The 21,661-nt window shown below is 37.7% G+C and overlaps 1 protein-coding gene across 3 annotated transcripts in view; it reads left to right on the forward strand.

Moving 5' to 3' along the window:
* HS3ST5 (heparan sulfate-glucosamine 3-sulfotransferase 5) overlaps positions 1-21,661 on the forward strand; it is a 271,378-nt gene that overhangs the window by 137,326 nt on the left and 112,391 nt on the right. The window lies entirely within an intron of this gene.

Below are 21,661 nucleotides of genomic sequence, written 5' to 3' on the forward strand. Positions count from 1 at the left end.
TCACAATGTCAGTTTCTCTATGGTCAAATCTCCTTGACCATAGAACTTTTTTTTTTTTAATGGAGTATCTCATAAGACCAGTATTCCTCATATTAACACACTGGAAAATGCCATACTGACCTAATACAAACCTGACCAATTCCAGAAAGACTGGGTGCATTTATTTTGTCATGATACTTTATCCCGTGCCTGCATTCTTCATGCCCATTGTTGCCAAACTTAGATCATTTTTGCACTTGAATTTTTAATTTGTTGCTTGTTCTCCCTGTTTATTTTGGTATGTGATAGGTTGCTCTTTTCCCCTATTTTGGTGCATGCTATGCTATTTTTGTGTTCCTATTTATGTGTTTGGCTAAAATATAAACATTCTATATTCCTATTTTATCACTCTGGTAATAATGGCATTAGTATTTTATTTTTTTAATGTTTTTTACCCCACCACTATTTTCTCAATTCTACTACTGGACAGTTGCTTTGTATCTTAAAGGCACGCAGGCATCTATTTGAAATCACACCTGATGTTTTAAGTCTGTAAAATATTTGTTAAATATATACAGCAATGCTTTATAGGCCAATTCACTGCTTGAGGGCACTAAGCCTCTAGGTAACTGCTCCTGGAGAAAGGAGGCATACTTGTACTTGTCATAGACAGGAGTATGGGTGTCCTCAGGCATAGGGCACCATGAGAATTAGGTATACAACCCATAATTACCTCACTAATGCATTTATTTTCTTTAAAATAAGAATTGTACCAAGTAGCCACTATTTTCATTAATCTCTAATTTCTACTAAATTTCTTTCTAAATCCGCATGATTTGCAAAGCAGAGTAAAATCCACAATAAATATAGAATGCTTCCAAGTAAACTCAGTCATTTCCTTAATTTACTTAAATGTGCATTGAATTTTGTGCACTTTCAGAGCTGTCCCTGGATTTCTTCATACAACTGACCAATCACTTGCCGTATTAGCCCTGCTGATGTGTGGGGGAAAAGGTGCTAATTGCCCCTTAAACTTACCTCCTACCTTTCTCCATTAACTCTGAATATTCCATAGAATAGAGAAGTCCCAACTCATTTCGTCCAAAAATGGTTGGTTCTTGGCCAGCTGGTTGGAGCCCTGGGGCTTCCCTGCTGTCTCCTGTAGCTAAAATTATCTTGTCTTTTCAAGGCCACAACCACCAAAAAAAACCTTACACCTTTACTTGTTTGCCCTTCAAAAAAAGCTTTTCCTCATTTGGTCCTCTCTTACCTCTTGTTAAATGCTTTTTTATTTACAAATTTGCCAGGACTTTACTCTCTCCTTTCTAATGATACCAAATCCCTTCTTTAAAAAAAAAAAAAAAAAAAAAATATATATATATATATATATATATATCTTTCAGAACACCATTAAACAAACAGGCAACTTCAAAAAATACTCATATAGTAGTGTATTGTCATCACACATACTAAAATTTGTACCTAGTGACTGCCACTTTTTAGACTGACACTCAGTTCCATGGAATTTGGGGTCCTTTTGTGGTGTCTCAGCCTGGCCTTTTAAAAGGTGCTAGGAAAGATGCTAGTATTTGAGCTGTAGGCCAGGAAGGGAGATTTTCAAAAGGGCCACTCCCTAATTCTTTGGCTTTATCATTGCAATTTGGGCAGTACATTTTCTATTTGCCATTTTAGAGTAAAAAGTAAATACAAAGAAAGAATACACTAAAAGAGGGACGCCTGGGTGGCTCAGTCGTTAAGCGTCTGCCTTCAGCTCAGGTCATGATCCCGGGGTCCTGGGATCGAGCCCCGCATCGGGCTCCCTGCTCGGCGGGAAGCCTGCTTCTCCCTCTCCCACTCCCCCTGCTTGTGTTCCCTCTCTCACTGTCTCTCTCTCTCTGTCAAAATAAATAAATAAAATCTTTAAAAAAAAAAAAAAAAAGAATACACTAAAAGAAGTTACTTAAAGGATGTAATGTCTTGTTCTGTCACAAAAGCCCCACTCAGTGGAAGGACAGATGGAGGAAAGATACTCCTTTGTTCACCCCACTTTAACCCCTTCTCACAAGCTAAACATAGGAGATCCTAAAAACAGATTGGCCTGATCTAGGAAACTAGGGAACTTTGTTCTGCTAAATTTTGGCTCTAGAGGAATAGGTCCATTTAAACCTGTTAAAGTCATCCAAACAGCCATTCCTTAGTGGCTTTCTAAACTTATAATGACTTAAAACTTAACATGGAAAGTGATGAAATATGGAATCTAAATATAAATGTTGTGTGTCCTGCTAACTTTTCCTGTGTCTCTCAATGATATCTCTTGAAGTGATCATGATCATTTAATAGTGATCATAATCATTTTTTTTGGGAAAAAAAAAAAGTGGATAGAATGTGGAAGAAAAAAAGAAAAGAAAAGAAAGAAAAAAGCAGATACATCCATTCTATCAGTTAAATTTTAAAAAAGGGGGGGAAGAAAAAACAACTTAACATATAATAACCTTCTATGGAAACTATGGTTGGAACAAAAAATAATTTTTTGTTAAGGAAATTTCACCTTAATAATAATAATAATAATAATAATGGTTATTTAATATGATTCAGGTAGAAGGAGCCAGCCTTTAGAAAACGAATTTTGTCAAGTCTTTTTCCCATTCAAATGCCCAGATTTAGTCAATGCAAGGGTAAGATGTCTAAATCAAATTCAATTAAAATTAGAGGGTTGATTTCTGAGTTATCTGGCTTAAATGAGAACTTGTTCTTCTCAATATGATTCATCTCCCCAAAGAAGGTAAACCTTATATGTCTCGACAAATACATTTCTCTTTCTAAAATAAATACATAAGGTATCTAGGGACAGTATGAGTTTCTTGCACTTATTTTTTGTGCCCTTTCATCATTTGACTTCATAATTTAGGAGATCTGAATGCCTAGGTGAGCTGTGACCTAGCCGTTCAGGCACCACTCATAATTCCTGAGTTGGGAAGCTGCCTTCCAGGAGTAGCTTTCTAATTTAGAGAAGAGAGGACCTATCCAGGGGAATCTATAAACATAATCTATTTTGCTTATTGTTTGTGTGAAGACACATATGGAGGAAATTTCACCTTAATAGTGATATCAATTATTTAAGAATTAGTTGTCTCTTTGGGGTAATAATAATAATAATGGTTAACATCTATGAGTGTTTATTGTGTGCCAGGAACTTACTAAGGGCTTTATAATACTACCCCATTTAACTGCCCCAAACCCTACAGTTTAGGTGTTGTTATTTCCCCTGTTATCTAGATAAGGAAATCATGGCACAGAGAAGTTAATAAGGAACTTGCCCAAGGTCGGCTCCAGGGTTCACGACCAGCAGAATGATGCCAGGGTCTGCCTTCTTAGCTCCATGTGACACTGCCTCATACACATGCTTATTACCCAGCACTGCAGTCCCCCAACACACCAACCTCTTGGGTTCCATGAGATTTTCCCTTTATCGATAACACCTTTGCTCACCAGGACCATCTTGGGACTTGCTACTTATCCTTCAAAATATGATTCAGATATCACCTCATCTCTGAGGACTTCCTGACTTTTCCAAGGAGAGTAGTTTTCCTTCCTTATTGAAGCTCCTATGACTCATACATGCACACACACGTATTCTCCCTTCCCCCCCCATGTATCTATGTTTCTCTTTTAGCCTGTACCATACTACACAGGCATCCTTGTTTATATGTCTGCTCCTCCAACAAAGCTGATTAAATCAGGAAGTAGGTAGCTTGGATCTCCACTGTCCCACACATTAGTGATTAATAGGAGCTTGCTGATTCAGGGTGTTTCATGAATGGGCAAGCAGGGCATTTGCCACTTAATCCTGGTTCCATTAATACTGCTGTGATGCTAGCAGATAGAATGTGGAAGAAAAAAAGAAAAGAAAAGAAAGAAAAAAGCAGATACATCCATTCTATCAGTTAAATTTTAAAAAAGGGGGGGAAGAAAAAACAACTTAACATATAATAACCTTCTATGGAAACTATGGTTGGAACAAAAAATAATCAAATCATATTCTGTGGCATAGAAGCTCGTGATATAACTTTTTTAAAGAAGATTGTATTTATTTATTTATTTATTTACTTATTTGAGAGAGAGAGAGAGGAAGAGAGCAAGGAAGGAGCAGAGGGAGAGGGAGAAGCAGACTCCGTGCTCAGCATGGAGCCCCACATTGGGGCTACAACCCACGACCTGTGAGATCATGACCTGAACCAAAATCTAGAGTTGGATGCTTCACCAGCTGAGCCACCCAGGTGCCCTTCATGATACAACTTGTTAAAGAGAAACTGTGATAGTATATATATTTTATTGACATCAGAGTTATTTATTTCTCTTTACTTTGTAACCCTAGGGTAAAAGCTATAACCCTCGGCCCAGTTTTTCCCAAATTATAGAACTCTGAGGTTTCTAGCTGAATCACGTGTGGCCCTTCCTGAGACTAGAGGCAATCTCCTAAATTTTCAGAAATGGAATGTCACCCTTGCCCCTGGGTATCGTACTTTTAATTGACACTTTAGAATTCCGAGATCGTAGGCTCTGGCCTTGGAGTTTAATTTTGAATTTATCACTATTCAACTTCTTCTCCAAAAAAATCCTAGCTGAAAGAAGTGATATGTTTTTTTAAAAAAAGCGTAGGTCCCAAAAAGTGGAATGTATCTTAGATAGATGGGTTTGGCCTTGTGTTCTTGCCACTTCACAATGTGATGTTGGGCGAGATGTTCGCCTCTCTGTGAGATAGTTCCCTCATCTGTAGAATGGGATGATAAGAGGTATCTAGCTCTTACAGGAACTAGGAGGATTAAATGAGTTCCTGTATGCAAATGCTAAGAACAGTGCCTGGCACATGATCAGTACCGGAGGAGTATTTGCAGTCATCATCAAGCCATGGAGAAGTCTATGTGAATACATTAGATATCAACAGAAGTTCCTTCACAAATTGTTATAATACTGTGCCCTGCACTTACTGAAGGTGAAAAACATTTCTCTAAGTTTTAAAATCCTTATCCAAAATAATATCCATTGTGTTATTTAATATTCATTTTCATTTCTGTTATTTCTTATATAAGGACTACATGACAAACTTCAGTTTTGAATTTAGTACCAGAAAAAAATGTTTTTTCTCTTGAAGAACAGATAACTGTTTCTAGAAGATATTGAAAATTATATGCCACCTTTTGTTTTGGGGAAGAATTTGCCAACAGACTTCAAGGTTTCGACCTTTGGAAGAAACTTAAATTTAAGCGCCTCTTGCAAAGATACATGTGCTTTTATGATAACCAAATGGAAACAGAGTTACATTTTGCTCACAGAAATTAAGGAGTCCTATTCAGAGAGCATGCCTCAAAGATGGTTACAGGAGCCTAGAGGGGAGGTGGGCCGGCTGACCACTGTGGGCAGGGCCAAGCTTTTCCTCCAAAAATTGTCCCCTTCACACACATCACAGAGTAACTGTGAAGCCCCAGCTTTTGATGCTGCAGGTCCTGAGTGAGTGGGTGTTTGACGGAGCAGGGCTGCATGCTGCGGATTCCCCACACTCTACCTAGTGCTGGCATGAAAATGCTGAAGAGGCTCTGCTGTGAGCCGCATCCATTGTTTTATTTTTCACAGCCTAGCAGATACTCAAGACTGATTCTCATTGAATTTGATTCTCACGTTGTCTTTCTCTCTCCCAAACATGACATTTATTTCAGCATGAATAAATGCAGTTTGGGGCTGCCTATTTAAGGATCACTCTAACAAAAACAAGGAACCTATTTTCATATGTATAGTATGTGTTAATGACCAACAAGGCAGGATTGAAGGACAATAATGATCAATTTTAAGGATATTTTCACTTTATCATAACTATTGCTTTGTAACTGAAAATAACATACAGGGGGGAGGCAAAGAGGGGACACTCAAGTACATGGAATATGCATTTTGAAGAACTTCTTTTCAGGGGAAGAAAACATGTCAGGATGTATGCAGTGGGATCCTTTTGTAAGTCCATGTTTTCCTTTGTCTAGTATTTTCTATATTTAATGTGATTAGACCACCATTAGGTCTGTACCAAGAGCATTTGTCAACAGTTGAAGTCATTTTCTCTTTGGCCACAGCTGCAGTTGGAGGTTATTCATGATGACCCCATACTCAAAGGGCAGCAATAAAGTGACCTTCACCATCCAAGAATCTATTCAAACAACTAATATACATGTTAAGTGGAAACCAGGACAGATGGCAATATCAGCCCCAGAGTTCTTTGTGATTATTGGAGACTGGTATTCAGTTCTGGTCTAGATGGTGCATTAGCTCCCCAAAATAATATCTTCACTGCAGCGATCAATGTTCTAGGAGACCAAAGAGCTCCATACATGGTTTTATGTTAGGATAGCAACAAATATTTAATACCTCACAATATTTGGAGACATCTGCATGGGACAAATACAGAGAATTTATTCAATTGGTAGGGCCTTATTTATATGAGGAGGTTGAAAAAAATTACACATGGTGATGATTCCTTCACTTAGTTGGCAGATATTTATAAGAAACTTTCTAAGTACCAAGCACTGTACTCTCTGATGAGTATGTCATGGTGACCATAGTGGTTATGGTGTATTAACTACCTTCCAAACCCCAATGAAACAACTGAAAAAGAATTATTTTAAAGGCACCCATGTATAAGGACAAAAGCATGGGATATGAGACAAAAACAACAAATCATTTAAGCTGAAAGTAGATGTAGACATAGAAACTGATTTAGCAAGACCAAAAATGCTGAATCCTAAAACCAGCAGTGCGCAAAGGCTAGAAGCAATGCAGTTTCCACCAAAGCACTCCCAAAGGCTCAGGAAATGGCCTCTGTGTGTATCTCTGGAATTGGGAAGTGAACATGAGCTTAATCACAGGAAGATGGACTAAAAGCAACACTGGATACCCTCCATTCATCAATTCATCCATACAGTTGGAGCCCTGAAGTTTTTTCCATGATTAGGTCAAAACAGAGAGTCCATGAACTTGGGAACCTCAGGGGGAAGAGAGAACAGCAATACTACACTAAAAATAATGGATTTAAGTGAGAGTTCACATAGATCTCAACATATAGAATGTTGAGATCCAGAGCCTCGGTCACTGGACTCACAGAACGCTGGCAATGAGATTTCTCCAGGAAAGCTATCTGGAGAGTCTTTGGGGAATTTGGTCATTCCAGAAATAAAAGACCAAAGGAAACAAAGATCAGAGATTCCTTAAGGAAATAGACTAGCCGGTCACCCTAGAGTAATGAGTGTAATTGACCAGTTCCTGTAGGCTCACAAGCTCTTCACTCATAATTGTGAGTAGACAACAATGGATCAACACATGTTTTATGGAAGGCATCTAATTTGACATACAGACCAAAAACAGACAGAAATACCTTGCAGGAAACAGAGACTATATGAAGAGATAAGAAAAGATTTTGCCTCATTTTAATGAGAAGAGTGTGCTTATAGAACAGGCACTTTCAGAGAAAACCAAAAAAACATGCCTGGAAGTTAAAATTATACTAGCAGACATGAAAAACTAAAATAAAGGATTGGAAGGTAACACTGAGGCATTTTCCCAGCAAATATAGCAAAAAGATTAAAGAGATGGACAATATGAGAGAAGATTTTTTAAAATTAGTCTAAGGATTCTACTTCTGAATAATAAGAATTCCTCATATGAGAAAAAAAATTAAATGAAGGGGAAAAATCATCAAAGGAAAATTCTCAGAATTAACATGAGTTTCCCCACTGAGAGGGCCATGGAGTGCCCAGCACAGTGAATAAAAATAAACCACATTCATTGGGATGTTTTATAACACTGGGGACAAAGAAAAATCCTAAGAAATTCCAAAGCAAAAATACAGATTTCATAGTTTGGATAAAGTATCCAAATAGTATCAGACCTCTCATCAGCAATACTGGGTAGCTGGAAGACACTAAGTGCCTTCACATATTAGAAGGAGAATCATTTCTAATCTAGGATCTATAGCAAGTGGCCCTATTGATTATTTGTGAGGATAGGCACACCTCACAATATCATACTTTTAAATATACAAGATTCAAGAAACTCTACCTTACATGTACCTTTTTGTAAAAAGCCTTTGGAGGATGTACTTCACCAATGAAGAGAGAAACAAACAAAGTAGGATACAAAGTATTTACAGAATCAGGAAACGCAAGTAATAATCCAAAAGAGAACTTTGGAAATTCCAGGATACATCTGTGCAGCAACTTGTTTAGAATGAAACCAGGCAGAAGTCTCCAGATTTCTCCAAAAGAGGAAAATTGACAGAACACCTAATATACTTAAACATATGGAGAGATTTGCACAATTAGAAAAGAGTTAGGATTGAAAGAGTCATAAACTATTGAAAACTAAACAAGAGAATTACTAACTCCGTCAGAGTCAGGATTTGTGTAAAGGGGGGCATGAAAATAGTATACTCCATGACTCAACTGAGAATCCATAATAATCCATAATAATAATTCATGATAAAACTCATAACAATCACGGTTGGTCTGTGTTGGGAGAATGGGCTCACAGTGTTTGTGTGGTAAGAGTTCATGTGGTCAGTGTAGTGGAGGAGTGTGAAGGAGAACCAAAGCCTTCTGTTCCAAGAGGGAACGCATTATTCAATGTTTAAAAATTCAAGAGAAAGTAATATAAGCATGATATTTACAAAACTAGCCAAAAAAATGCCAAAATATTCAGCTGGAAGAATTGAAAGTAGTTGTTTTAGAGGAGGTGAAAATGGCATTGGAGTGGGCAGAGAGTGGCTGTCTTCCCTAACAAGCCCCATACAGCTGTCTCTTTAAGATACGTTCATTTGTCACCTTGAAAAAATAAAGACCAAATTAAAAAAAAAAAAAAAAAACAGCCTAGTCTTAGTTGTCTTGGAATTTACACCCTAAAGAGGGGTAGGATACAATTACATAGATGTGTAACTCTACCTACCAATTGTGCTAAATGCTATGACCTAAATTTCTTGTTTAATCTTGTATGAATCCTGAAAGGATGGGAAGGTGCCCATTCTTAATGAGGTCTGTGCCATCCCCAGTAGTTGGTGAAAGATCATTATGAGTCATGAACTTCGGAAAAGAGTAAGGAACCATCCAACGTGGCATCTGTTGGGCTAGAGTCACTAACTGCGAGATGCCACCTGGAGCATTCTGTTTAATGATGGCAAGGTCAGCCACTGTGACCACGTGAAGGGTAATATTCACCTGGAATAACCTTCACTATTTTCTCTGTTCATGGAGGTTAACTTTATTGGCCCTAGTAACAGGAATAACCACCTGGAGCCACAGACCAGGAGAACCTGTGAGGACGTCAGAACTCGTCTATTCTTCTTTTGCAGCCAGGAAAACGCAGGCTCCAGAAGGGTAAGCAGTCTGCCCCAGATCTCAAAACTATCTAATGCCAGAGTTAAAGCAAGAACTCAGATCTCCAAGTTTCTTATCTAGAAACTCTTCTCTACAATTATAGAAAAATATATAGCTGGGCCTGTTAGAGAAGCTGAAATTAAATTAAACAAATTAAACTAATTAACATAGTGTTGCCCAACAATAGAAAACTTTATTTTCTTTGTGCAATGATGAAAGAAAACATTGCAAAAAATAATTACTTTTTCTATTTGAATTTTGCATTATTGTCTAAATTTAGTACCTGATAGCAGCTTAGGGATGATCAGTCTCTTCTTTATAAAATAAATAATTTAAATTTTATATTCATCAGTAATTATGTGAAAATCTAATGGTGATAACTTGTTACAATATTTCCAAGGAATGCCTATAAATACTGCAGTATATATATGATTTGCACACATTCTCATCCTGTTTTAAATAATGGCTTTGCATTTACTGTGGATACTTATATTTTAATAGTTTTAATCATATGTAGAGAACATACTACTGTTTTCTTATGCTAATGAAACATTATATAAAGAAGTATATGCTAATGAAACATATAAAGAAGTATCTTCCCTCCAGAGGAACCTTGTAATTTAAGACAGCATGTGCATATCACTCACACATACACACACACAGTCAGGCCCCTGAATTCCCTGAAAAAAGAATGCTTGTTTTACCAAAACAAGAAAGCTCTTTTTTAAAATGTTCACACTGCTGCGCCAGGACTCACATGTTAGTTATGTCTACCGTAGTCAGATCTACAACAGCATTTTGAAATCTTGCTGGGGTCCTGACACCATGTACTTGTACTCTTCTAAAGGATTCCCTGCCACTCCAATAGAAGCTTACTACAGGTTCAGAGAACAAGGCTATTGTTACCAAAGAGAGACTGTTGAAGGCTTCATTTTTTATTCCTGTAGTAAGGAAGCTTTGTAATAATTAGGTTAGAATATGATTTCTGATTCTGAGATCCGATTGGAAAATTCCAAGAAATACTCAGGATATCCCAAAGAACATTTAGGATTGTATTTAGGGTTGTATTGACCCTGTGATCATTGTCCACTCAGAACAGATTCTCAGTGATACGAAGGAAAATAGCACATCGATATGATGAGCATTAGACACGATATTAGGCCACATGATATCTATGAAATTTCCCTTTGGGAAGCAGGAAGTATCTATGATTCGGTAGATTAAACAATAATTTTCAAATATATATTTTTGTGAATTTTACCATGTTCCCTCTGTCAATCAGCCAGAAGGAGGGTTAGCACTCAGATGTATGACCCCATGTCTGTGTTTTCCTCTGTAATGCTCTGGAAGACTCTGGAAAGGTCAAGGAGCCCCCAAAGGATTATTGTTGGAAGATTGCATGACTTGAATTTGAACAGTTCTTCAAATCCAATACATATTTGACTGAAATATGCATATTTAATCTCTAGATTACTGAGGTAAACATAGCAAGAACAGAAAAGGTGACAAAAGAGTTATTCCTGCAAGTATGACAGTGAATCATGTGATTCAAAGCAGGGAAATGGAGTGTATTTGGTTGTTACTGTCCCGGATAGTTTAACTCAGGGCACTTGCTGTGGACTGGATTGTATCCCTCATAAATTCATAATTTGAAACCCTAGCCCCCAGTGTGATGGTATTTGGAGTTAGAACTTTTAGGAGGTAATTAAAGTTAAATGAGGTCATAAGGATAAGGGTCCTAATCCAGTAGGATTGGTGGCCTTACATGAAGAGAGAGGAAGATCTCTCTCTCTCCACATGCATGCACCCAGGAAAGACCATGTGAGCACACAGTAAGAAGGCAGCCGTCTGCGAGCCAGGAAGAGAGGTCTCACCAGAACCTGACTGTGCTGGCACCATGATCTCAGACTTTCAGCACCCAGAACGGTAAGACAACAAATTGTTTAAGCCACTCAGTCTGTGGGATTTTGTTGTGGCAGCCTGAGCTAAGACAACACCACAGTAGTGTACTGCGGAGATTGGAATGTTGAAGCAAAGCCTCCACCAGGCCCAGTGCAGGATCCCAAGACCAGAGTTAGAGCAGAGTCTAGGTAAGAGCAGGGATCGGAATAAAGGCAAGACTGAGACTATGCATGGGGCAGAGTCATCCACTGAGGAGCATTGAAGCAGGATTTGGCATAATGAGTGAGAGCTTCGGCTTTGGACTTAACTAGGTTAACTTATTTTTCTCTACCTTCCGTAAGTTGCAAGACTTTAAGCAAGTTACTTAACTACCTTATTCCAATTCTAGTACCTCACAATGGAGATAATAATGCTTTTATCACGTAGCCGTTGTGAGAATTAAATGATTAGTATTTAGCATAATGTTAGTGCAGGCTAACATCTTTATGAATTGGCAACTATGTGTAGTAGCCAAAGCCAGAGAATTTGGGGTCTAAACTGGTCTACATTCGTTTGTTCATACTCCAAAGATTTACTGCATACGTACTATCTGCCAGGCAAGATCATAGGTGCCAGAAATAGAGCAGTGAGCAAAACAGGAAAAAAAAAAAAAAAACCCTACCCTCATGGAGCTTACGTTCTAGATAGTTAATGAGCCTAATGACAAGAACCTGAACTTGGCAGGCTCCTGAGTCCCCAGCCATGTCCTACATACAAAAAGGTCTTGTTCTGGGCAACTCACACAGTTCGGGGAATGGCTAAATATATGTAAAAAGAGACAAAGGAAACATATGCTGCCAAATAGCTTGTCACAGGTATGATAAATATTGCTCATTTCTTTTTCAAAAATGCACGAAGGACTCATATTGACATGGCATCTTGTCACCCTTATTCTCTAAAAGCTTTTCTTCTCCTTCATCTCTCCCCTTTAAAAAGACAGGCTTTATATAAAGACAGCATTCTTGTCCTAGAAAGTATACCTTGATCTATCCATTGTCCCATAATGTTTCATTTGCTTTCCTGAATCTTGTTTCTGAAAAAATTTCAGCCTGGCAGGGAGGAAAACAGATTTTTTAAACAATTTGGGAAATTAAAGCTTCACAATGATACTTTCTGAAAGGGGCCCCTTTGTGTTCCCAGCTCCCCTTCTCAACATTTGTGGAAGTCTGTGTAAGACAGTTTTGGGAACCTCCTTAGTCTTGGGGTGTATGTGTGATCTCTTTTTTTATATTCATCTTTCCGTCTTGATTCAGAAGGCAAACTAAAATGTGGGGACCTTGGCCTCATAAATAATTGCAGAGTGGATTTTGTTTTGTTTGGTGGCCATTTACCATGTTATTTGTTGTGTTTTTCACTCTTTGTCATCCCTCTGCAGGGCTGATTGGAGAATGGATTTGGTTACAATTAATAAACCATTTCTCATATCTAAAAAACGCATTCTCCAAGACATTTCTCCACAATAACAGTGTAGTGAAATAGGTTGTTCTTTTGTTGCTTTGGAAGTGTGCCTTATTTTCCTTTATTATTTTGAGGCAACCTGAGTTCATGTATACACAACCCAAAATCAAAACAGCTAAGAGAAGCGCTGAGATAAGCTGCCCATCATTTTATGCCTAAATAAAAGAAAGGGAAAAGTAAGAGTAAGTGTTTTTGCGAAACTTCGATGAATACACAATCGTGGTCAATAAAGAACCACTAGAAACAATGCTGAAAACAAATTGGACTTAGTCCAAAACTCTTTCCATGTTTAAAAAAGTTTGGGATTTCTTTTCTTCTTCCCCTGTAAATGCATATGTGTACCAGTTTTGCCCACAATAGAAAAGTAAGTTTATTTCAGTAAGTCTCTTCTGTTTGGTTTATCACATGGATCATGGAAAGGTATGATTTTAGAGTTTGTTGCATTTAATGCACACTTATAAATTAATATTGCCGAATAAAGATAGCCCTTCAAATAGCAAATAAACTCTTACTAAGAGAAGCTCCTCTTTTATAACTAGAACACCTCTCACAGGACTAAGTTCTTTGTTAGTAAGATAAATTCTAGAAATGGATTTCAGAGTATTTGTTTTTATTCTTGTAAAACCAATAAAGTGCTGACAAAGAGCACTATAATGTGTCACCATAGTTAGAAATAAGGCACATTTAAGAGTGTTCTTTATTGCCTTTTGAGGGTTGGATATTGCTGTCCTTACCCACACTACCATTTTACAAAACAGCAGCAAGATGGTTAGATTCATTTGAGCCCCACCTGAATATTATATACACTCTTTAAAAATGTCAAACCTTTAGGAATATTAAGTGATCATAATATACCATCCTTATGTTCCTGTAAGTTTAAGTCTGAAATAATGCTGAATCTAAAAGGGTAAAAGGGTATGTTTTTCCATTGCCCTTCATACCATATTATTTCCTATAAAAGAGCAACTCCATGTCAAAAGACCTAGCCATTGCAAGTGTTATTTTTTTAGATAAGAAATGCAAACACTATTTTGATACATACTTGTTTCTTTAAATCTGGATGTTAAAATGTGTAATACCTCCCATTCAAACTACAGTAAATTTGCATTGCAAGTTCTGAGCACAGAAGGTGGGATGGGATAGGAAAATATAACATTCAAACCCTGGTGAAGGGCATTCTTGGTTGAAAGGGAAATGCAGATGCGCACAGATGACTGGAACGAAAATGGGAAGGGAGTTTGTCACCAAATTGCGGAGCGGAAGGCTTAAGAGCAGGATTCTCAACTCTGGCTGCACTGTAGAATCACCTCGAAGCATACCAGTTCTTGAGAGCAACTAGCATGCAAGTTAAGACCACAGAAAATAGTTGGTATGTCGAAATGAAAAATAGATGTATAACCCAGAGCCTTTCTCTGTGCTTTAAAAAAAAAAAAAGCCTGTACATATTCAACAATTATACCTTTCTTTGTTTTGGTGGGAGGCGGGGGTAAGGTGTAGATGTTTTGTCATTTACCCTGGGTAGGCCTTCAGGAAATGCTTTGTTGCCAGTCTGACTCCCATTTCCAGCCACAGCCCTGTGGAGTTTACTTGATTGGTGAATGATGTCTATACCTGAGCGTAGGCGTGCATGTATATATAATGCTCTATGTGAATGAAAAGCAAAATTAGTTCTTTCAGATATGTTCTCTTGGTTCTGATTAAAGATAAAAATAAAAGCTGTAAGTTTCCACAAATGCTACAAGTGGTTTTTTCTTGCAATGTCCCCGTTTATATTTTCAGCAGTATCGGTTCGTCTCTCTTGAAAAAGTCCTTCATTCAAGGACCACCTTGCAACCCTAGATCATTTATGGGTAATTTGGTAGATGATAGACATTTGAAATTACTGTGACAGGTGTTTTCACATTGTTTTTGCTGATCTGATAAAAAGCATATTGCCAGAAAAGAGTGTGGAGAACTTAAATTCCTCAGAATCAATTTGAAGCACCCTTTTGAAATGAGAATTGCTATAGAAGCATTTTGGAAAGAGATGAAGGGGTGTGGGGGGGGGGAGTCCTTGAGATGAAAATACAGTTCAGGAAAACAAATGTAGCTCTTTGATGGGGACTATATGCACTGTGCTTTAATTTATTCATCATTGTTATTGTCCTTGAAATTGTTTGCTGCTACCATTCACATGATGGCCCCAGGAAACGCCGAAGGGAGCCGGTGAAAACAACTCGATGGTGAACTATTACAATATATTGCAAAATAAGAAATAAGAATTTACTAAAGAGACAAAGAAATACTGAAGGCTGAAGGCTAAAAAATACAGGGAAAGACTCTTTTATATATGATGGCCCAGCGGTGCCCACATTAATCTGTAAAACCAGTGGCACCCGTGTTAAGTAATTTATATGGGAATAAAAATTGTTTTATATAACTTTTGCCGTAGAAGATAACATTCCATAAGCTCGTTGTATTTTTTATCTTGACTTAAGAGAAGTACTGCTGTGACAATTTTTAAAAATAAGAGTTCCACTTATCTCTTTGCAAGAGCTCCTTCTCTTCATTCTGTGTCCTTCCCCTCATACCCGCCCACCCACACCCAACTCCATCTACCCTCCCCCTTAGCCAAAGGCATTTGTGAAATATGGAAGCACTTATGTCATGCTTTTATTTGGTTGGGGTATTCTTAATAAATGCCTCCTGTATTTCAGAGGTGGTTTGAGGAGGTCAGCTAATGCAATTTCACTTTGATTACTTATTTGAATTTTGGATGCAAAGAACCCTGAACCAATTCCCTGAATTTGTCATAATCATAATTTAGTTATCCACGGCTGCTTCATTAGATTTAAGGTCCTTTCAAGAGAATATTGATTATTACAGCTCTTGATTATCTAATAACAATATTCATAAGATGCCCTCTTCCTCCAGCTCCATTCTCCTGACTCACTAATAGGTCCTGACTTTAACTATTCTCCTTTTCCAGTCACAGCACCCCCACCCCCAGAAGTTACCACATCATAATGACACAGCGATATAAAGCAAGACCTTCTGTTCTTTCAGATGTTATACATTATTTTTCATAAATCCTTTCTGTCCCCTTTCAGTTTACCCTTATGGTTGCCATTGGAAGTCTGTATCTTAAACTCAAGTCCAAGCATGGCATTCCAGAGCTTAACAGAGCTTACCCACCTTGTACTTTCTGTGTAGAGAAAAGTGGTATAAAAAAGCCCTTGGACCAAAATGTGAAACTTGTTTTTCCAGCTAGATGACATCATCAAATGGGAACATTAATGTTAACACGTGCCAACTCAAATAAACTAATATATTTTTAAAAGTAGTTATATTTAACAATGTGTATTATCACCAAAAGGGAAAAAGTATATATTGGTCATATATGAACCTTTCACTCAAATGATTCATTAAACTGTTTAACAAAGTGTTTGAGAGCATCTAGAATATCCCAAGCACTTGTCTAAGCAGTAGAGATTCAACGGTAAACAAGATAGACATGGCCTTAGCCTTCCTGGAGCTTCCAGTCTGTTGACCATCCAGGGAAATAAGGAGGCGGTGACATCACTGTATGACAGGGACTTAGATTGGAGAGAACAGGGTTCTACCGGATCTAGGGAAAAGACAGAGAATTATTGGAGAAATCCTCCTGAGGAAAGTAACCTCTAAGCTGAGATCAAAAAGCAAGAGGGGAAATTAGTCGAGCCAGTTGGGTTAGTGATGTAGGCAGAGGAGCAAGAACACGACATATTCAGGGAATTAGCAGAAGCTCTAGATGAATGAATGAGCAAGGGTGGAGGAAAGACAGAAGAGGCCAGAGAGCAGTCGTGCAGGGTCATAGTCAGAGGGACACAGGATGAAGGGCAGTTTGTCGCCTTGAGGTGCCCTTGGGTATCCAAGAGAAGTTTTCAGCAGGCAGAGCCTACATTGCCAAAAAACAAAAGATGATTTCATTTTGAAATTTATGAACGGGTAGGAAACCTGTAAGTGTAATTAAGAGGTAGCTGAATTTCTTGAGATTCCTTGGCTAGTTTTCTAGAAAATTCTTTGACTTAGCTCCTGTTACATATTTATAACTCACTGACTACTGTTTCTGTAGCTCTTTTTCTCAACACATTTTGAATTTTATGCTTAAAACATATTTTATTGATGACTTAAATGTTTCCTATTCTAATTACACACCTTTAATTTCTCTGCATTTTTTTTTCAACCAGAAATTGATATAATTAAAAATGTTGTGGTCTGCCAGGAAGAAGTACAAAATAGAAAATGTAACAGGCTATAGCATTACACTTTGAGTCGATTCTGTGCAAGTTTAATTCCCTACGCTTGTCAAAAGTTGTTAAAACATTGCTTGCCTTTTTTGAATATAAAATGTGGACAGACATGTACTAATATATCAAAAAATGACACTATGTCAAAGAGGGCTTTCATGGGAGAATGTTCTGAATAAAATGTTTTCTTTTACAAAGAACCCGACCTGTTTAACATTCCAGAGCAAACCCAAAAGAACACAAAATGCCTGAACTTAACTGCCATTCACAACCATCAGTTTCATTTACCTTTCATACTTTTTTTTATATTCCAAAAATTGTTCCCCCAAAGAATTATCAGTTTTATTCCATGATAACCCTTATTTGAAGTAAAATAGAAGTAGCTTAGACCCTCCTCAAAATGGATGCCTTTCAGACTTGCTAGCACTTCTGATTGTATGAAGATGATATGGTTTGCTATGTCTACTGTTAGACTCAATGTAATTGTATGTGAAGCAGCAACTCCCTTATCTATTAGGAACACTTGCTGAGGCTAACTGTAGTTCGCTCTTCAGCAGATGAAATACAGAATTAAAATCTCAAACTTGTTTTCAAGGTTTTTTTCCGCATTTTAAAATCTTTTAACCTAGGGAAAGACGGTAGCCAGAAAAGAATGGAAAACAGATGGCATTTGAAGGCCTTAGCAAGATTGACAAAGCAGATGCGCCTGTATGTCTCCCCCTCCTCATTCTTCAAATAGTACTTCCCCATTATGATTCATTTGCAATGGATCCAATGCTTTGGGTCTTCTGAGGATTTCCAGAATTAAGATAATGGTGGATAGTTGGAATGTTAAACTGAAAATCAGTAGATAATTGGCTTTGATCAAACCTCATATCGTCTTATTGAAATAGGAGGGACATCTGTATGTGCACTAAGTCTGGCTCTGGAGTGGGAATATCATTCATTGTTTAGGGTACCAGGGAGAAGGGCTGGAAGAAGTAGAAACAGATGGCAGTTGAGGTAATTGAGATACGGCACAGCTCAAGGCATCCTGGAATGCCACATAATTGTACTAGCGTGAAAAGAAGAGAAACATTCTATGTAACTTCATTTCATGTGTAAGCTGAGCCTGCTCAGAACTAAAATTCCTCAAGGGTGGGAAGGGATGCAGAAGGTTTGAGCTAATATCAGAGAATGGCAGGAACAGATTCCCCCACTAGAAGGGTTCATTGGAGAGTAGGAGGCCCAGACCAGGTTTTAATAAAATACTAGAAAATTCTGTGTATATGGATATAAGAGATGACTAATACTGGGAGCAATAGATTTTAATTCCTAATAGCTGAGCCAAATGTGTTGCCTTCATCTTTTAATTAATTCACATTATTATTGCAAGGGAGAGGTATTTTGTTGTGGTAGTGGTGGTGGTTGTAAGCATCTCACAACTGAAAATGCCTCCTTTAGAGCTCTTAGTTGGCGAGCTGGGACAGTGAGGTGCAGAGCTATAGAGTGAGGTTTTGCACCCGCCTCCATCACTACTAATTACGCGGCCCTTGGCAGGTGCCTTAGACTCCCTTGGCCTCACTTTGTTCACCTATAAAATGGGCCTAATGATACCAGCTCATGAGGCCTTTAGGTCAGTGCTAACACATATTTAGTAACTAATAAATGGTAGCACTATCATTAATAGGCAAATTTGCACAGCTTAGCACAGCACACAGAGGAGTAGGATATTCATGGACGTAGTTCTTCACTTTACCAGGAAACAATGGTTAGTGTGGGTGGTTAGAATTTCCTCATATTCTGTAAGCGAATATGTTTGAGAAGCTAAAATTATTTCTAAAGTTCCCAAACCTGCTCTCTCATGGTTCCTAGGTATATAAACAATGTTGTGTGTTTAAAGAGAAGTTAAAGGGGCACCTGGTGGCTCAGTCGTTAAGCGTCTGCCTTCAGCTCAGGTCATGATCCCAGAGTCCTGGGATCGAGCCCTGCATCGGGCTCCCTGCTCCACGGAGAGCCTGCTTCTCCCTCTCCCACTCCCCCTGCTTGTGTTCCCTCTCTCGCTGTCTCTCTCTCTGTCAAATAAATAAATAAAATCTTTAAAAATAAATAAATAAAATAAAGAGAGGTTAAAGTCAGAACATTTTCTTGAAAACACGTTCTAGTTCCATTATCACACTGACTCGAAGGTTTTTTTTTAACACCAGTTGTTACACACTTACGAATCATTTGCTAAAAACAGTGGTTTCTCCTAAATGTATTAAAGCCAAAATTAGTTTATAAAATTTAGATCCCTTTAAAGTTAAAACAATCATATCCAACTAAAATATAGACTGTTAGTACCTACGAGGTTAAAGTACATATCATATGTAACAAAGGAAACGTCAATGACATATCAGTGTTGGGTTCTACTACATCTTAGCCATTCTAGATACCCTGCAGTCATGCCTACTACCAGTGGCTCATTGTGAGTTACAACTGAAACCAGCACAAGATGCAGAGGAATCCTGATTTATCTTAATATTAAAATTTTACAGCACTTTTTGAGCTATTTTATAAATTAATTAATTTCAAAATGGATGAAGCAGTATCATTGAGGTTTAGCTAATTATGTATAAATTAAATATAAGCATTTAAAATAACCATTTTAATTAAATACAAGACTCAGGCAACTAATCATTAAAAGTGGAATTGGTAACTTGAGATTTATCATTCTGAATCTATTTGCACCACATTTCTAATGAATTCTTTCCTCTACTTAAATGAAAGACAAAATGTATCTCCCCAAAGTGGCAACTAGTAAAAGACAACCCTTTCTTGGGTCATTGTTGTCAATTTGAAATTGACTCAGGCAAAAAAAAATCTGCTTTGCTCCACTCTCTTAGATACAAAACTGTAGCTACTCTTTGCTAAACCATTTCCAACATGACATATATTTTAGTTCTATAAACATCTAAGAAAAACCCTAATCATTGTAATAGCATTGATTACTGCAAAAAAAATGGATATATTTTGTAAGAAAAAAATTATACTTTTTATAGAGGAGGCTCTGAGGAAGAAAAATCTGAATAATTTGTGATTTAATTTTTTTAATTAAAATAATTTATTACAACTTCAAGAATAATGAGGAATAACGCTTTGGATAGCTTCATTTTCTATATAGTAGCTATATACTCCAAACTTTATATTTGTAAGAATATAAAAATATATTGCTGTGTTCAGATTTCTGTATGGTAATTTATATATGTTTAAAAAAATAACCACTGGCTAGTTTTTATTCTGCAGTGTAACTATCACTTAGCATAAACCATGATGCATGGTTAAGTGCTTAATAAACATTTGTAGGTTGAGTAAATATATCGATAAATTTTATAAAATATCTTTTAAAAGATTCTCTTTTAAAACTATTTATTGTTATATGATACCTTCTACTTTAACCTATTCCAAATAGTGAATAAAGCTGAAGTGCTTCTCCTTAGCACTTTGAGGCCGGTACATTTTTGTGCTATCCTGCCATCTATTGCTTTTCTGTATCCTGGAATTAGTATAGACATTAAAAATCCAAAAGAGAGCAGTGCCTCTGCTGGCTGAGAAAGACTAATTTAAAGGCAAGTTAGCTTGTTTTGTTCCTTGCGCTAAATACCTGCAATTACTGATTGTCTCATTTTTCTTCTGTTGTAAAAACTGAACTAATTGAAGGTACTACCCTTAGGGGATGAGTTCTGCAAAGTAATGAATGTTGAGTGCCCTCTTGAGTTTAGCATTTTAATTATTCACAATTATAATGATTTCTGTTTATTTGGGAACTTTAGAAGTAATTCTAGCTTCTCAAACAAATTGAGAAGCAGAGTGGTTGAGGCTTCATTTTGCTTTGTCTTATGTTGAGGTCAGCAGCCTCTGAGCATGCGAGGAGTTCTCACAAGCAATGGATCCAGTTTTCTGGCTAATAAGTAGACACTACCGATGTGTGCCATGTCCTGAAATAACCAAATGTACTTTTTTTCTACTAGTTCTCTGGTTTCTCTGGAACTGTTTGGGCAGTATTGGGATAGTGAGGTGGAGAATGGACAAGGATTCAAGTGGAAGAACTGGAAATAATGTATGAAAGTGTGTTAATCAGAGAAGAGATACAAGAGATTTGGTAGCTGGCTATTAGCCAAGTATATACAATTTTAAAGTCTTTTCTTTTTCTTGAAAAAGGTGTGGTGGGGGTGGCGCCTGGGTGGCATAGTCGGTTAAGCGTCTGACTCTTGATCTCGACTCAGGTCATGATTTCAGGGTCCTGGGATCAAGCCCCACGTCAGGCTCTGCGCTCAGTGTGGAGTCTTCTTGGGATTCCCTTTCCTCCCTCTGCCCCTCCCCCCACATGCTCTTGCTCTCACTCTCTCTTTTTTTTCAAGACTTTATTTGACAGAGAGAGAGCATGCACAAGCACGGGGAGCAATAGAGGGAGAGGGAGAAGTGGGCTCCCCACTGAGCAGGGAGCCCGATGTGGGGCTCGATCCCAGAACCTTGAGATCATGACCTGAGCCAAAGGCAGACACTTAGCCGACTAAGCCACCCAGGCACCTCTCTTGCTCTGTCTCTAAAATAAATACATAAATCTTTAAAAAACAAAAAAAAAAAAGA

The sequence above is a fragment of the Halichoerus grypus genome, chromosome 9 (assembly GCF_964656455.1).
Source record: "Halichoerus grypus chromosome 9, mHalGry1.hap1.1, whole genome shotgun sequence".
NCBI lineage: Eukaryota > Metazoa > Chordata > Mammalia > Carnivora > Phocidae > Halichoerus > Halichoerus grypus.